This window comes from Papio anubis, chromosome 12 (genome assembly GCF_008728515.1).
Source record: "Papio anubis isolate 15944 chromosome 12, Panubis1.0, whole genome shotgun sequence".
In the NCBI taxonomy this organism is placed as follows: domain Eukaryota; kingdom Metazoa; phylum Chordata; class Mammalia; order Primates; family Cercopithecidae; genus Papio; species Papio anubis.
This window is the reverse complement of record NC_044987.1, coordinates 14,162,930-14,176,440: the sequence shown is the minus strand read 5'-3', so window position 1 is coordinate 14,176,440 and position 13,511 is coordinate 14,162,930. Positions and strand designations below refer to the sequence as shown.

Sequence of the window (13,511 nt, the reverse complement as noted above, 5' to 3'; positions counted from 1 at the left end):
TTAGCTTTTGTCTCTTTATCCCCAATGTCTCTTATCCTGTCTCTTCATAGGACTTCAGATGTGAAGTTTTTAAAAATTATCAAACTGTAACTTATTGATAATTTTCTGCCTAAGGGCACTCTAACTGAGGAACCTACCCCTAGAATTAAAAATAAATGCACAAAATAAGCTATTAATAATAAATGTTGAAAAGAGCTATTCAGTATTACCAGTATAATCTAAACTCAAACAAGATGTTTTTCTTCGAAGTAATCTTTTCTAAGCATAACAATGCTTTAAAATAACTATTATATAAAATTTCTGACATAGATAAAAATTAGAATAGCTTAATGAACCTTCACTGACTTGTTATCAGCTGTAGTAATAAAATACAGTTTAGATTAATCCTTTTCAACCATACAAGATATAAAGTGGCAAGGTCTCTCCCCTCTCCCAGTTGTTTAATATTATTTACCTGAGCTAGCCACCATTAACTGTCTTTACAAAAATGAAATCACCCCATAGGTGCTGTTTTGTAGCTTGCCATTTTCATTTAACAATATACTTTTTAAAATATGTTTTATTTCCATGTGAGTACCTATGTTCTGTGGCTATATGACATTCTGTTCTCTACAATGTTCTATATAATATGCTGGCAGCAAAACACAAAGAGTAAAATGAGGGATGTTTGTTTTATCCACTGCTACGTTCCCAACACCTAGAACAGTGCCTGCACATAATAGATTCTCAATACATACATGTTTGGTGAATGAATTAACATCTAGTTAGGAAATGTATTTCTATTATTGGTATGATATTCTATTATATAATTGTATAATGATTTATTTAACTAGCAGAATAATGATGGGTGGTAGGACTTTGGGTTTTTTCATCTTTCTATGTTTTTCCCCACTTGTATGTTTTTTTTTCCCCCATATTCTCTTCAGGGAGCAACTATTATCTTGATAATGGTGGCAATTTAAGAAACTTACTTTGAGAAAATAATTAAAATATGAAAAATGTTTGTTTTGTTTGTTTTTGTTTTTGAGACGGAGTTTTGCTCTTGTTGCCTGGGCTAGTGCAATGGTGAGATCTCGGCTCACCACAGCCTCCGCCTCCCGGGTTCAAGGGATTCCCCTGCCTCAGCCTCCTGAATAGCTGGGATTACAGGCATGCGCCACCATGCCCGGCTAATTTTGTATTTTTGGTAGAGACGGGGTTTCTCCATGTTGGTCAGGTTGGTTCAAACTCCCGACACCAGGTGATCCGCCCGCCTCGGCCTCCTAAAGTGCTGGGATTACAGGCGTGAGTCACCGCGCCCAGCCAAAAAATGTATTTTTAGGGACACCCGTAACGAAATGTTTTTCCATCTAGTGGCTGGTTAACCAAGCACGGTTCCTCCTGTTTCCTTTTCCTATGATCATTTCAGAGTATAACCATTGTTCAGTGTAGGAGAGATGCTATGACTTTTAGATATGCTTTTTTTCATAAAAAGGAATTGCCTAGTTAGAATTTTTTAAAGATATCTCACAATTCAGCAGTTCTGACATTGCTGGGGAAATTTTATCTAGGGATACAGAAGAAACGTTCATTCATTTTTATTTAAGCACCTATAAAGAGTAGTGGGGTACTTATGGCAATACGGTTGGGTTACTGTTTGTGGCTAAATATGTGTGTGAACGTTATGACATTTGATGAAAACAACTTCATTGAGCTACTGAGCTCTTCAGCTGATTTTTCTTCTTGGCTTTAAAGGTTTACAAGGCTAAGGATCAATCTCCTCTGGAGTAGATGGCCTTATTTTAGCTAAATATGGATTTTAAATATGCGTTGTGATAAAAGTTATTTTCTTCTAATACAGCATAGTACAAGTTAACTTCCAGTATGCAAAATGGACCTCGTGATTTTTAGTTTAATGATCTCAGTTCTCATGTTCTTGCAAACATAGAAAAAAATTAAATATTTAAAAAAATTTTTTCCTTTTAAAATGTGAAAAACGTATATGATGGTTACAGTGAAGATTATGCTTTTATGACTAACTCATTACATTGAGTCATGCATATTAATGATTCAGATTACTAACATAGCTCTATTAAGGTAAATCCACCATACAATATACAGGTATTCTGTACTTTGAAATTTCATAAATTTGTGGATGTCAACTCTCAGTTTAGAAGGGTATACTAGTAATTTGCTTTTACCCATGAGATCTTCAGATTTATCAACAAAATGAAAGAGATTGGTATTTTCACTTTAGTTTCTCAGTGAAAAGAACGAATGGGCAGATGAATGGCCCAAAGAGCTAAGAGAGAAGACTTAATTTAAACTCAAATAAGCATGCCCAGAATGACTCTTTTTCTGCCCTTCCTCCTGCCACAGTTAGCCACTGTATGCCTCAGGTTTTAGGCAGAGTGAGTCTCCTTATCATGGAAACTGTGAACATTCATTAACAACTGGTTTTACTTTGAAACTTAAACAGCAAACACCAAAGAGTGAATTGTTGGTATAATCCATGGGAGTCTTGAGATTGACGTCAGAACACCAGTACAGCTGTATAAGCATTGGGAAGTATTTTTAACATCCCTGTTAGATCATCTTTTTGACCTTTCCTTTTATGTTTTCTCTTTTTCCATTAAATAGTTAAAAAAAAAAAAAGAGCTTTACAATATTTTCTACCAACATTGTAATGATATTCTTTAAAAAAAGCACCCATACAATTATTTTTTTGATTCCTTTCCCCTTTGCAACTTTCCTTTACCTGTAGTGTTCCGAGTTCTGATGGGGTAGACTTTTGTTTTGTTTTGTTTTTAAATAAAAAGTTTGTTTTTGAGAACAAGGCTAGATTTACAGAAAAAGAGAAGCTAGAAAAGAACATACACCCCATACGCATGCTCAGATTCCCCTATTATTAACATATTACATTTGTATCGTACATTTGATACTGAACCAGTGTTAACATTAATATTAAAGTCTGTAGTTTATTCAGATTTCCTTAGTTTTTACCTATTGTTCTTTTCCTGTCCTCAGAAACCACATTATATTTAGTTTGTCATGTTCCTTAACCTCCTCTTGGCTGTGACAGTTTCTCAGATTTTTCTTGTTCTTGATGGTTTCAACAGTCAGATGAGTACTGGTCAGGTTTCTTGTAGGATGCCCCTATATTAGAATTTGCTTGATGTTTTTCGTAGGATTAGACTGGAGTGTGGGTTGTTGGAAGGAAGATCACAGAGGTAAAGTGACATCTTCATCAACTCATGCCAAGGGTACTTACTACCAGCGTGATATGTGACTATTGATGATGACCTTGATCACCAAAATAATGTTTATCAGATTTCTCCAGTGTAAAGTATTGGTTCTGGTAGGAATATCCTAGTTAGGTGAATTGCTCTGGTAATTGCTTGGGCTTTAGTTATTAAATAAATCATCATATTGATATACCACCCATTGAAATGTTATAAATAATGTGTTCAGAGTTGAGAATTAGATTTTTTAAATGTTCAGATTGTATTTTTAAATTGTATTTTTGAAATAAAGGTTTCCTTTCCTGCCAAATTCTAAAGATTTTGTTTATCTAAGGGAAAAACTTAGGTTCCTGTTTTAAGTAGGAAGTTAGAGAGGCTGGTCAGTTTATCCACGATTTAAATTCTAGACACTGGGACTTATTTCCTTCTTTTTATCTTCTAAAAAATAGACTTTGGGATATAATTTACATATAAAATTCATCATTATATTATAATTTTTATGGGCATAGGTATTTATATTTATGGAGTACACAAGATATTTTGACACAGGGATACAATGCATGATAATCACACTGAGGTAAATGGGGTATCCATTACCTCAAGCATTTATTCTTTCTTTATGTTACAAACATTCCAATTATACTCTTCTAGTCATTTTTAAATTTACAGTAAATTATGGTTGACTGTAATCACCCTGTTCTGTCAAATACTAGATCTTATTCTATTGAGCTATATTTTTGTATCCTTTAACAATCCCAACTTCCCCAACCCCCTACTACCCTTCCCAGCCTCTGGTAAACATCTTTCTGTCTCCATGAGTTCAGATGTTTTAATCTTTAGCTCCCACAAATGAATGAGAACATGTGAAGTTTGTCTTTCTGTGTCTGGCTTATTTCACTTAACATAATGACCTTCAGTTCTGTTTATGTTGTTGCAAGTGACAGGATCTCATTCTTATATATAGCTGAGTAATACTCCATTGTGTATATGTAGCACATTTTCTTTATTCATTTGTCTGTTGATAGACACTTAGGTTGTTTCCAAATCTTGACTATTGTGAATAGTGCTTCAATAAAGATAGGAGTGCAGGTCTCTTTGATATACTGACTTCCTTAAGTTCACTCATTTTAACTGTGTACTTTGATGAGCTTTGACAAGTGTGTATACTTTTTAACCACCACAACCAGCATAATTAAGGTATATAACATTTCCATCACCCCCAAAAATTCTCTCTGCTTTCTGTCACAATAGTTTTGCCTTTCCTACTTCATATAAATGAAATCGTGTACAGTATGTAATCTTTTTGTGTCTGTCTTCTCTGTTTTTTTTTTTTTTTTTCTTTTAAGGCAGTCTCTGTTACCCAGGCTGGCTGGAGTACAGTGGCACAAACACAGCTCCCTGCAGGCTTAATATCCTGGGTTCAAGTGATCCTCCTACCTCAGACTTCCAAGTAGCTGGGACCACAGGTGCACACCACCACACCTAGCTAATTTTTTAGTATTTTGTAGAGATGGGGTCCTGCCGTGTTGCCCAGGCTGGCCTCAAACTCCTGGGCTCAAGTGATCCTCCTGCCTTGATCCCTGCGAAGTGCTGGTATTACAGGCATGAGCCACTATGCCCAGGCTTTCTTCTCTTTCTTTAGGCTTAATACTTTTCAGATGCATCCAATTTGTTTCATATAGTGGTAGTTTGTTCCTTTTTCTTACCATAATAGTATTACATTGTATGAATAAATCAATTTCTTTATCCATTGACCTGTTGGTGGAGGTTTGGATTGTTTCCAGTTTTTGGCTATTTTGAATAAATCTGAACATTTTCCTGTAAGTTTTTGTGTGGAATGTATTTTCCTTTCTCTTTGGTAAACATCTCAGAGTAGAATTGCTGAGTCATATGGTAAATATACAATTAACTTTTAAAAAATTCTTTTACTTACGTTTTTAGAAATGGGGTCTCACTATGTTGTCCAGGCTGGTCTTGAACTTGGGGATCCTCCCACCTCAGCCTCCAGAGTGCTGGGATTACAGGTGTGAGCCACCACACCTGGCCTTGATTAACTTTATAAGAAACTGCCAAATTGTTTTCCAAAGTGCCTCTGTCATTTTACATTCCCACTAGAAATGTGGAAGAGTTTCACTTGTTCTACATCCTCGTCAACACTTGGTAGTATCAGTCTTTTTAATTTTAGTCATTGTAGTGGGTGTGAATGGCATCTCACTCTACTTTTTATTTGCATTTCTCTAATGCTTAATGATATTGAGGACTTTTCATTTGCTTATTGGCCTTGTGTTCTCTTTTGTGAAGTGTCTGTTCAAATCTTTTAAGAAGTTGGCTTGTCTTTGTCTTATTATTGAGAGGTAAGATATGGGTCATTTGTCAGTTACATTTAGAAAACGTTTTTCTTTCTGTTTGTGGCTTGTCCTTTTATTTCCTTAACAGTGCCTTTCAAAGAGCATAAATTATTAATTTTGATGAAGTTCAGTGTATCAACTTTTTATTTTGCGTTCATGTTTCTTGGTCCCTATCTTAAACATCTTGACTTAACCTAAGGTTGCAGAAGATGTTCTCCTAATTTTTTCTAGAAGTTGTATAGTTTAGCTGTTATGTTTAGGCCTGTGATTTGTATCAAGTTAACATTTGTATATGGCGTGAGGAAAGGATTAAAGTTTGTGCGTGTTTTGGCATGTTTTCCAGTACCATTTGCAGAAAAGACTGTCCTTTTCCCATTGAATTGCTTTGGCATCTGTGTTAAAAACTTAATAGACTGTCTATGTATAGTTGTATTTATGATTTCTTTATTATGTTCTGTTGATCAGTATGCCTATCCTTATGTCTTTATTACCTAAGCTTTAAGTCTTTAAATAAGGTAATATAAGTCTTCCAATTTTGTTGTTTTCCTAAAAATTGTTTTGGCTCTTCTAGATCTTTGCATTTCCATATGAATGTTAGAGTCAGCATGTCAATTTCTATTTAAAGAAAACAGACTGGGATTTTGTGATTGTGTTGAATCTCAATCAGAATGTGGAGAATTGACATCTTAAATTACGTCTCCCAATCCATTGGCATAATCTCTCTCTCCATTTAAGTAGTCTTCTTTAATTTCTCTATAAATGTTACATAGTTTTCAGCATACAGGGCTTGCACATGGTTTGTTAAGTTTATGTGTTTTGAGGTTATAAATAGCATTTAAAAATTGATTTTTAATTGTTTATTGGTAATATGTAGAAATACAATTGATTTTTGTATGTTGATCTTACTGTTACTAAACTTGCTTTTTGGTGCTTTTTTATATAGATCTCTGGAGTTTTACATAATATCATGTTATTAAAAAGTTTTACTTTAAAAGGTATAAGCTTTTATATATTTATTTTCACTGTCTTACTTATTTGGCTAAAATGTTAAAAGAAGCGGTGAAAGCAGACATGTAGACATCTTTGCATTGTTCTCAATCTTATGGAAAGCATTCAGTATTTTACCATTAAGTATGATTTTTTTTTTTCCGTACTCTTTATCAGTTTGGAGAAGTTACCTTCTATTCCTAGCTTGTACGAAATGTTATAATTAACAGATACTGAATTTAGTCATATGCTGTTTCTGTATCTGTTTAGATGATCATATGGCTTTTCTTTTTTCTCTTTCTTTTTTTAATTTGCCAGGAGGTATTTTCATCTGAGGCTTTTCTTTCTTAGACTGGTGATACAGTGAATTACATTGATTTTTGAGTGTTAAACCTACCTGGCATTCTTAGGATAAACCCCATTTGGTTTATCCTAATGGTCTCTTTATTATGTATTATGTATTATTCTTTTTATTTATTGATAGATTTGGTTTACTAATATTTTGATGATTGTTCTTGTTCCTTTGTTCCCAAGGGATATTTGTGTTCAGTTTTCTTGTAATGTCATTGCCTTGTTTTGATACTGAGACAATGTTGGCCTCAGAAAATTTTTTGGGAAGTGTCATGTGTTTTCACTTTCATTTGTCATGTGTAGAATTGTTATCTCTTCCTTTAAATGCTTGTGATAATTCACCAGTGAAGTGAGTTTTCTTTGTGGAAATGTTTTTCAACAAGCAATTAAATTCACTGCCCCCTGAGAGTACCCACTATTCTGACTTCTAGTACCATAGATTAATCCTTAAACTTTTTTTGGATTAATTTTTTATTTAGAGAAAAGTTGCACAAATATGGGAAATCTCACACAGAGTTCCCATACCCCACACCTAGTTTTCCTTATTGCTGACATCTTACGTTATGGTGGTATTATCTGTCAAAACTAAGAAACCGACCTCAGTATATTACTGTTAAGTAAACTTCATACTTCGTTTGGATTTTTCCTGCTTTTTCATTGATGACTTCTTTCTGTTCTAGGATCAAATTTTAGAATACCACATTGCTTATAGTTTTCATGTTTCCCCAGTCTCTTGGTTTGTGACAGTTTCTCAGTTTTTCCTTGTTTGTCACGACCTTGCCATCCCTGAGGACTTTGTAGAATGTCCCCCAGTCTGGGTTTGCTGCTGTTTCTCAGTATTAGACTGGGTTATGTGTTTTTGGAAAGAATCCCCTTTTCCTCTCATCAGGTGTGCACGATGTCCACGTGGCATCACTGGTGATGTTAACCATGACCACTTGGTTGAGATAGTGTTTGCTAGGTCTCTTCACTATTCTCTGTTAGTCCAACTCGCACTTTGGGAAGGGGGAGATATCTACACATATGGTTTGAAATTATTCTGTAAGGAAGATTTGGATCTTTCCCCACATTTCTCTGCTTATTCAGTCATTTATATCAGTATGGACTCATGTATGTTTATTCTCTACTTTGAGTTCTAATGCTAGGTTTCTTTTCTTTTGCTTATATTGTTCCAACTTTGACTATTGGGAAGGTTTTCCGGTTAGTGTTTATGTCTCTTTTGTTTTTTGAACATCTCCTGATGTACTATAAGATGCTCCAGGCTCATCTTGTATTCTCTTTGCACCAGCTGTAGAATCAGCCATTTGAAGGAACTAGCATTCCTTTTATTTAGGAACCAAAATGTAGTTACTAGGTGTGCTCATTGCTATTGGAGTATCATTGCTTTTAGGCCCTCTCAGGGGACAGAGCTAGGTAATATCTGTGTGTATACTAACCCATGTATACACATACATCTCTTAATTGTTTCTATATGTATCAGTTTGCATATATGTTAAGTTAAACGAGTTGATATTGATGTCTCTGATTATAATCCAGTACCACAAGGTTCACTCTAGTCCTCGTTTCTTGTTAATCTGTGACTTCCTTGTCCGACCATGAGAAACCTGGCTCCAGCCACCCCATTATCCATTCACTTATTTGTTCAACCCATGTACACATGAAAAGCAAATTTAGAATTATTACCCCAAACCCCATGAGTACAGTATTTATGTACAATTTCTTTTGTCATTAGCCTTACAATTTCAAGTCAAAACACCGTGTTCCAAAGTTTGTTAGGTTAGCTCCTTTTTCACCACCCCTTCAATGAAGTTATGTCATACATTTATAATACAGTTAGCTTCATTTGTTGCAATCCACATTTCATCTTGGGATCTTCTGACATTTTGGTTGATGTTAGTGGTTGTTGTTTGGTTAACATTTGTTGAAGTTCACTCTTTGTCCTATGCCGTTCTGTGGGTTCAGACAAATGCAATGGGTCATGTATTCACCACCCTAATATACAGAGCAGATCCTGCACCCTAATTGTCCTCCTGTGCATCCCCTTTGTAGTCAAACACTCTCCTCTCCTCTAGTCCCTAGCAACTACTAATCTATTTTCTGTCTCTCTACTTCTGCATTTTCCAGAGTGTTGTATAAATGAAATGATACAGTCTTTGGATTTTTCCATGTAGTAAAATACATGAAAAATCCAAAGATTGTATCAGGCTTCTTTCATGTAGTAAAATGTATTTAGGATTCATCCATGTTGTGTAAATTAATAGTTCATTTGTTTTAAAAAATGTTGTAGTATTCCATTGTGTGGATGAATCATAATTTGTTTTTTCATTCCCCCATTAAAGGCCATTGTTAGTTGCTTTCAGTTTTTAGCATTGGGAGTAAAGCTGCTGTAAATGTCCATGACCAGGTTTTTGTGTGGATATAAGTTTTCAAGTCCCTTGTGTAAATACCTAAGAGTGTGATTGTAGGTCGTATGGTAACTCGTGTTTAACTTTCGACTGCTTTTGTTCTTTATAGAAATGGAGTCGTGCAGTATGTGCTCTTTTCTAATCTAGTGTCTTTCTTTTGAATTGTTTATGACATTTATCTGTATGAGTGGTCACAATTCATTTGCATTATTGACTAATATTCTAATGTATGAGTATATGGCAGTTTTAAAAATCCATTCTACTGCAGATGGACATTTAGGTAGTTCTAGTTTGGTATTATTACTAACAGTGCTATTTGGGAACCTTCACGGACATGTCTTTTTGTGAACATACATACACATTTCTGCCTAGTTGTGGAATTTGCTGGTTCAGCTTTAGCTGATTTTACCTAATACTTTTCTGGAGTGATTGTACCAATTTATATTCTGATCAGTGGATGTAGTTTCTAGGTGCTTTATATCTTCATAAGTACTGTATATATTCATTCATTCTATTTCTCTTTCTCTCATTGTGGTTTTAATTTACATTTCCTTAAAGTTGAGCACCTTTTTATATATGCATTGGTTATTTGGATAGTCAGAAAAATTAAGAAAATTGTAAATTTCCTCTGGCCTCTGAAAGCATTGGGATTTGGAATAAGGGGTGGCTTCCATTAGAAAAGGCAGTAAGGGGGCTAGGCACAGTGGTTCACGCCTGTAATCAATCCCAGCACTTTGGGAGGCCGAGGCGGGTGGATTACGAGGTCAGAAGATTGAGACCATCCTGGCTAACACGGTGAAACCCCATTTCTACTAAAAATACAAAAAATTAGCCGGGCATGGTGGCAGGTGCCTGTGGTCCCAGCTACTCAGGAGGCTGAGGCAGAAGAATGGTGCAAACCCAGGAGGCGGAGCTTGCAGTGAGCGGAGATCAGGCCACTGCACTCCATCCAGCCTGGGTGACAGAGCCAGACTCCGTCTCAGGAAAAAAAAAAAAGAAAGAAAAGGCAGTAAGGGAAACAGTGTCTTTGCGGGAGAGCGAGGTGTTGGTTAAGGCAGTGTTTGGAGTGCATTCTATGAAGTTAAGAGTGTAGTGGTATTTGGTTTCTTGTGGAAAGAGTCCTAGAGCAGCGGTCCCCGACTTTTTTGGCACCAGGGACCAGTTTTGTTGTAGACAGTTTTTCAGTGGGACTAGGAGGGTGATCGGGGGAGGACAGGTAGTGGGATGGTTTCAGGGTGATTCAAGCGCATTACATTTATTGTCTACCTTATTTTGATTATTATTACATTGTAATATATAATGAAATAATTATATACTCACCATAATGTAGAATCAGTGGGAACCCTGAGCTTGTTTTCTTGCAACTTGACGGTCCCATCTGTGGGTGATGGGAAACAGTGACAGATCATCAAGCATTAGATTTTCATAAGGAGCGTGCAACCTAGATCCCTCTCATGTTCGCTATAGGGTTCCTGCTCCTCTGAGAATCTAATGCCGCCACTGATCTGACAGGAAGTGGGGCTCAGGTGGTAATGTGAGTAATGGGGAGCAGCTGTAAATACAGCTGAAGCTTCACTTGCTCACCACCTGCTGTGTGGCCTGATTCCTAACAGATCATGGACCGGTATTGTCTGCAGCCCAGGAGTTGGAGACTCCTGTCCTAGAGTACACAGTGAAAAAGTTTGATAGAGAGGGGAACAGTGGAAGATTTTTTTGGAAGAGAGATGTCACATGATTAATGGATGACTAAAGTTTTGTTTGGTGATCTAGGATGATAGCGATGTTGAGACATGAAATTAGTTGGCTTCAAGTTCTAAGCTCTCCTGTGTGAGAAATTGCCTCATCAGCCAACACAGGCTTTGACATATGGGGAGCTTAGTGTTTCTTAGGATCCTTGGGCTGGTCAGAAAGTGCCAAGCATCAGAGAAACATGAGACCTCGGTATAGGTGGAGGAAGTGTAATGATAGCGGCAGGCAGTAGTCTAGTCTGCCTTGTTTTTAGCAAATCTAGACTATTGTCTTGATCAGTAACTACTTCTTTAGTAACTGCTTACAGGGTTCGATAAATTTGTTCTTTCATTCCATGTGAGAATCATTAGTCTATAGTGTAGAAGATATACAGAACCTTTTAAATACATATCTATACCTTTGTGTAATATATATATTATACCTGTACCTATATATAATATATATTTTTTGACTACTTTTGCCAAGGTATGTGTTCCCTGGAAGCTGATTCTTCATAGATCACTAACTGTAGTTGTGAGGTTCTGTGAGTTCCTTCAAAATTCACAGAACCTTGAGCTATAATTTATGTGGATAAAGTGATTACTGGGATTTAACTATTATAAATTAGATATATTCAAATGTTTTAAGGAGTATGTTTTATAAAACAGCATGTTTTTCATTCATTACTTATATATTGATCCCAGAAATTGTGTGCCTGCAAATTGTCAAGTTGGGTTGATGCTTCAGAAAAGGAAAGTAGAGGTTGAGTCGTCTTAGTATACCAGTGCATTTTTTAGAGCAGTGTTTGAGGCAAATTATTGTTTTAGCAAAATTACATGGCTTCTAGGGATTAGATTGCATGAGTCTGTCTCTTGTTCCTCCCTCATTCTACTGTAAGTGGCCAGGCTGCTATAGTTAACAGAATGCCAGACATAATGCCTAGGGCATAGTTTGAGACCTGGGAAGATTCACAATAATCAAACACAAACAGACAGAGTAGCATGAAGAAATTTCAATCCTCCCAGTCTTGCTTACAGACTTAATTAGGCTTATTGGGGCAGAAAATATTTTTCCTCCCCCCATGTTTTAAATCTGTTTCTCCTTTACTCCCACCTCCTGTCCCAGATTTTCTTTGAAGGGGTAATACTACCAACAAAAGATTTTTTTTTTTTTTTTTTTTTTGGTAAATCCTAACTTATTTGGTTTATCTGGCTTTACGAAAAGGAGCAGTAACAACAACTGAATTTTAAGGTATTTGAGGGACTCCATTTTTTGGCACTGTATTTGGGAAATTCCCAATTTAAAAATCATACTGTATTCAAGAAGAAAATTAGGGGTTTTTTTGTGGCTTTATAATTGAATCTTTTTTGCAAGTATTTTTAATTTTATGGGAGCTATTTGGCCTGTTCTGCTAAAGAATTAGCCAAATCCTTCCTTTATATTATGTATATTTTCCTGAGTGTTATTCTAGGGAAATGTACATGGATGCTGTTCTCTGTCTTTCCATTAGCAGCGCAGTGTTGGGCTTCGGATGATGATGGTAGATGATTGGGGGTGGGAGAAGAGGTGGGGTTTCTTCTTACCATCCCTCTTGTGGTCAGTAAAATCATCTGACAAATGCCTTTCCAAGGATATCGAATGTATATGTAAAGAAAAAGCTTAGGATTGCTAAGGGACTGGTATTTTGGTGAGGATTTCATTTTCTTCTACTCCATGGAAATGAGCCTTTTGAGCTTTTGCTTGTCTGCTGATTTGTCCGGTGATCCAGGTAATCTACAGCAGTCTTTGTTTTCTGGGTCGTGTATAAAATGGAGCAAAATGGTAGAAAAATAGCTTCAGTGAAAGGGATGTACCTGTAACAGGAATAAAATAAAAAGGAAAAGGATATTTTTACATTGTTCATTGTTATTTCTCACAATAGCTTTTAGGATTTTTATCATGTTTTAAAAAACCTAATTTGACCTAAGGAAGAAAATTCCTAGTTTTGAAAACCCGTACCTTAATTGCTTAGCTTTAGAACAAAGGTTTTAACATCCAGCATTGCAAGGATATCTTTATTCAAAAGAATAGGATGCAGCATTCTTCTGTTACCTTTTTAGAACTGAATCGGCATAACCTGTCTTGAATCTGAGAGACTTTGACGTATTATTCTGTGAATTGTGATTTAATTATCTCATGCTTCAGGATGGTTGTTTCCCTTTGATACCCAAGAGACCATGGATGGGATATAGGGGGTGGGGATTAATATTACAGTGGGGGAAGGGAGTGTTTTTACAGAGTAATCTTCCTGTTTTTGCATTGGAAACTAAATTGAAATATATAATCATTTGGAAAACGTGGTGTCCATGGCACCAAACAATCTTATCAACTTGAATTATTTTATCCTTTGTTCAGTTTGTGGTATTTTTGCTCTTGTCAGCTAAAATGTTGATTATAAATTTGAAGAAGCTGCCGAGTTGCTGTGATGGCAC

At 35.9% G+C, this 13,511-nt stretch overlaps 1 protein-coding gene across 5 annotated transcripts in view; it reads left to right on the top strand.

Moving 5' to 3' along the window:
- ARHGEF12 (Rho guanine nucleotide exchange factor 12) overlaps positions 1-13,511 on the top strand; it is a 147,566-nt gene that overhangs the window by 35,296 nt on the left and 98,759 nt on the right. Inside the window, exon 1 of one of the 5 annotated variants that reach the window (XM_031652872.1) lies at positions 12,227-12,808. The exons of the other annotated variants lie outside the window; for them this stretch is intronic. The gene's annotated coding sequence lies outside the window, so the exon portion shown is untranslated. Of the gene's footprint in view, positions 1-12,226; positions 12,809-13,511 lie in introns of those variants that run through there. 5 annotated transcript variants of the gene reach the window in all.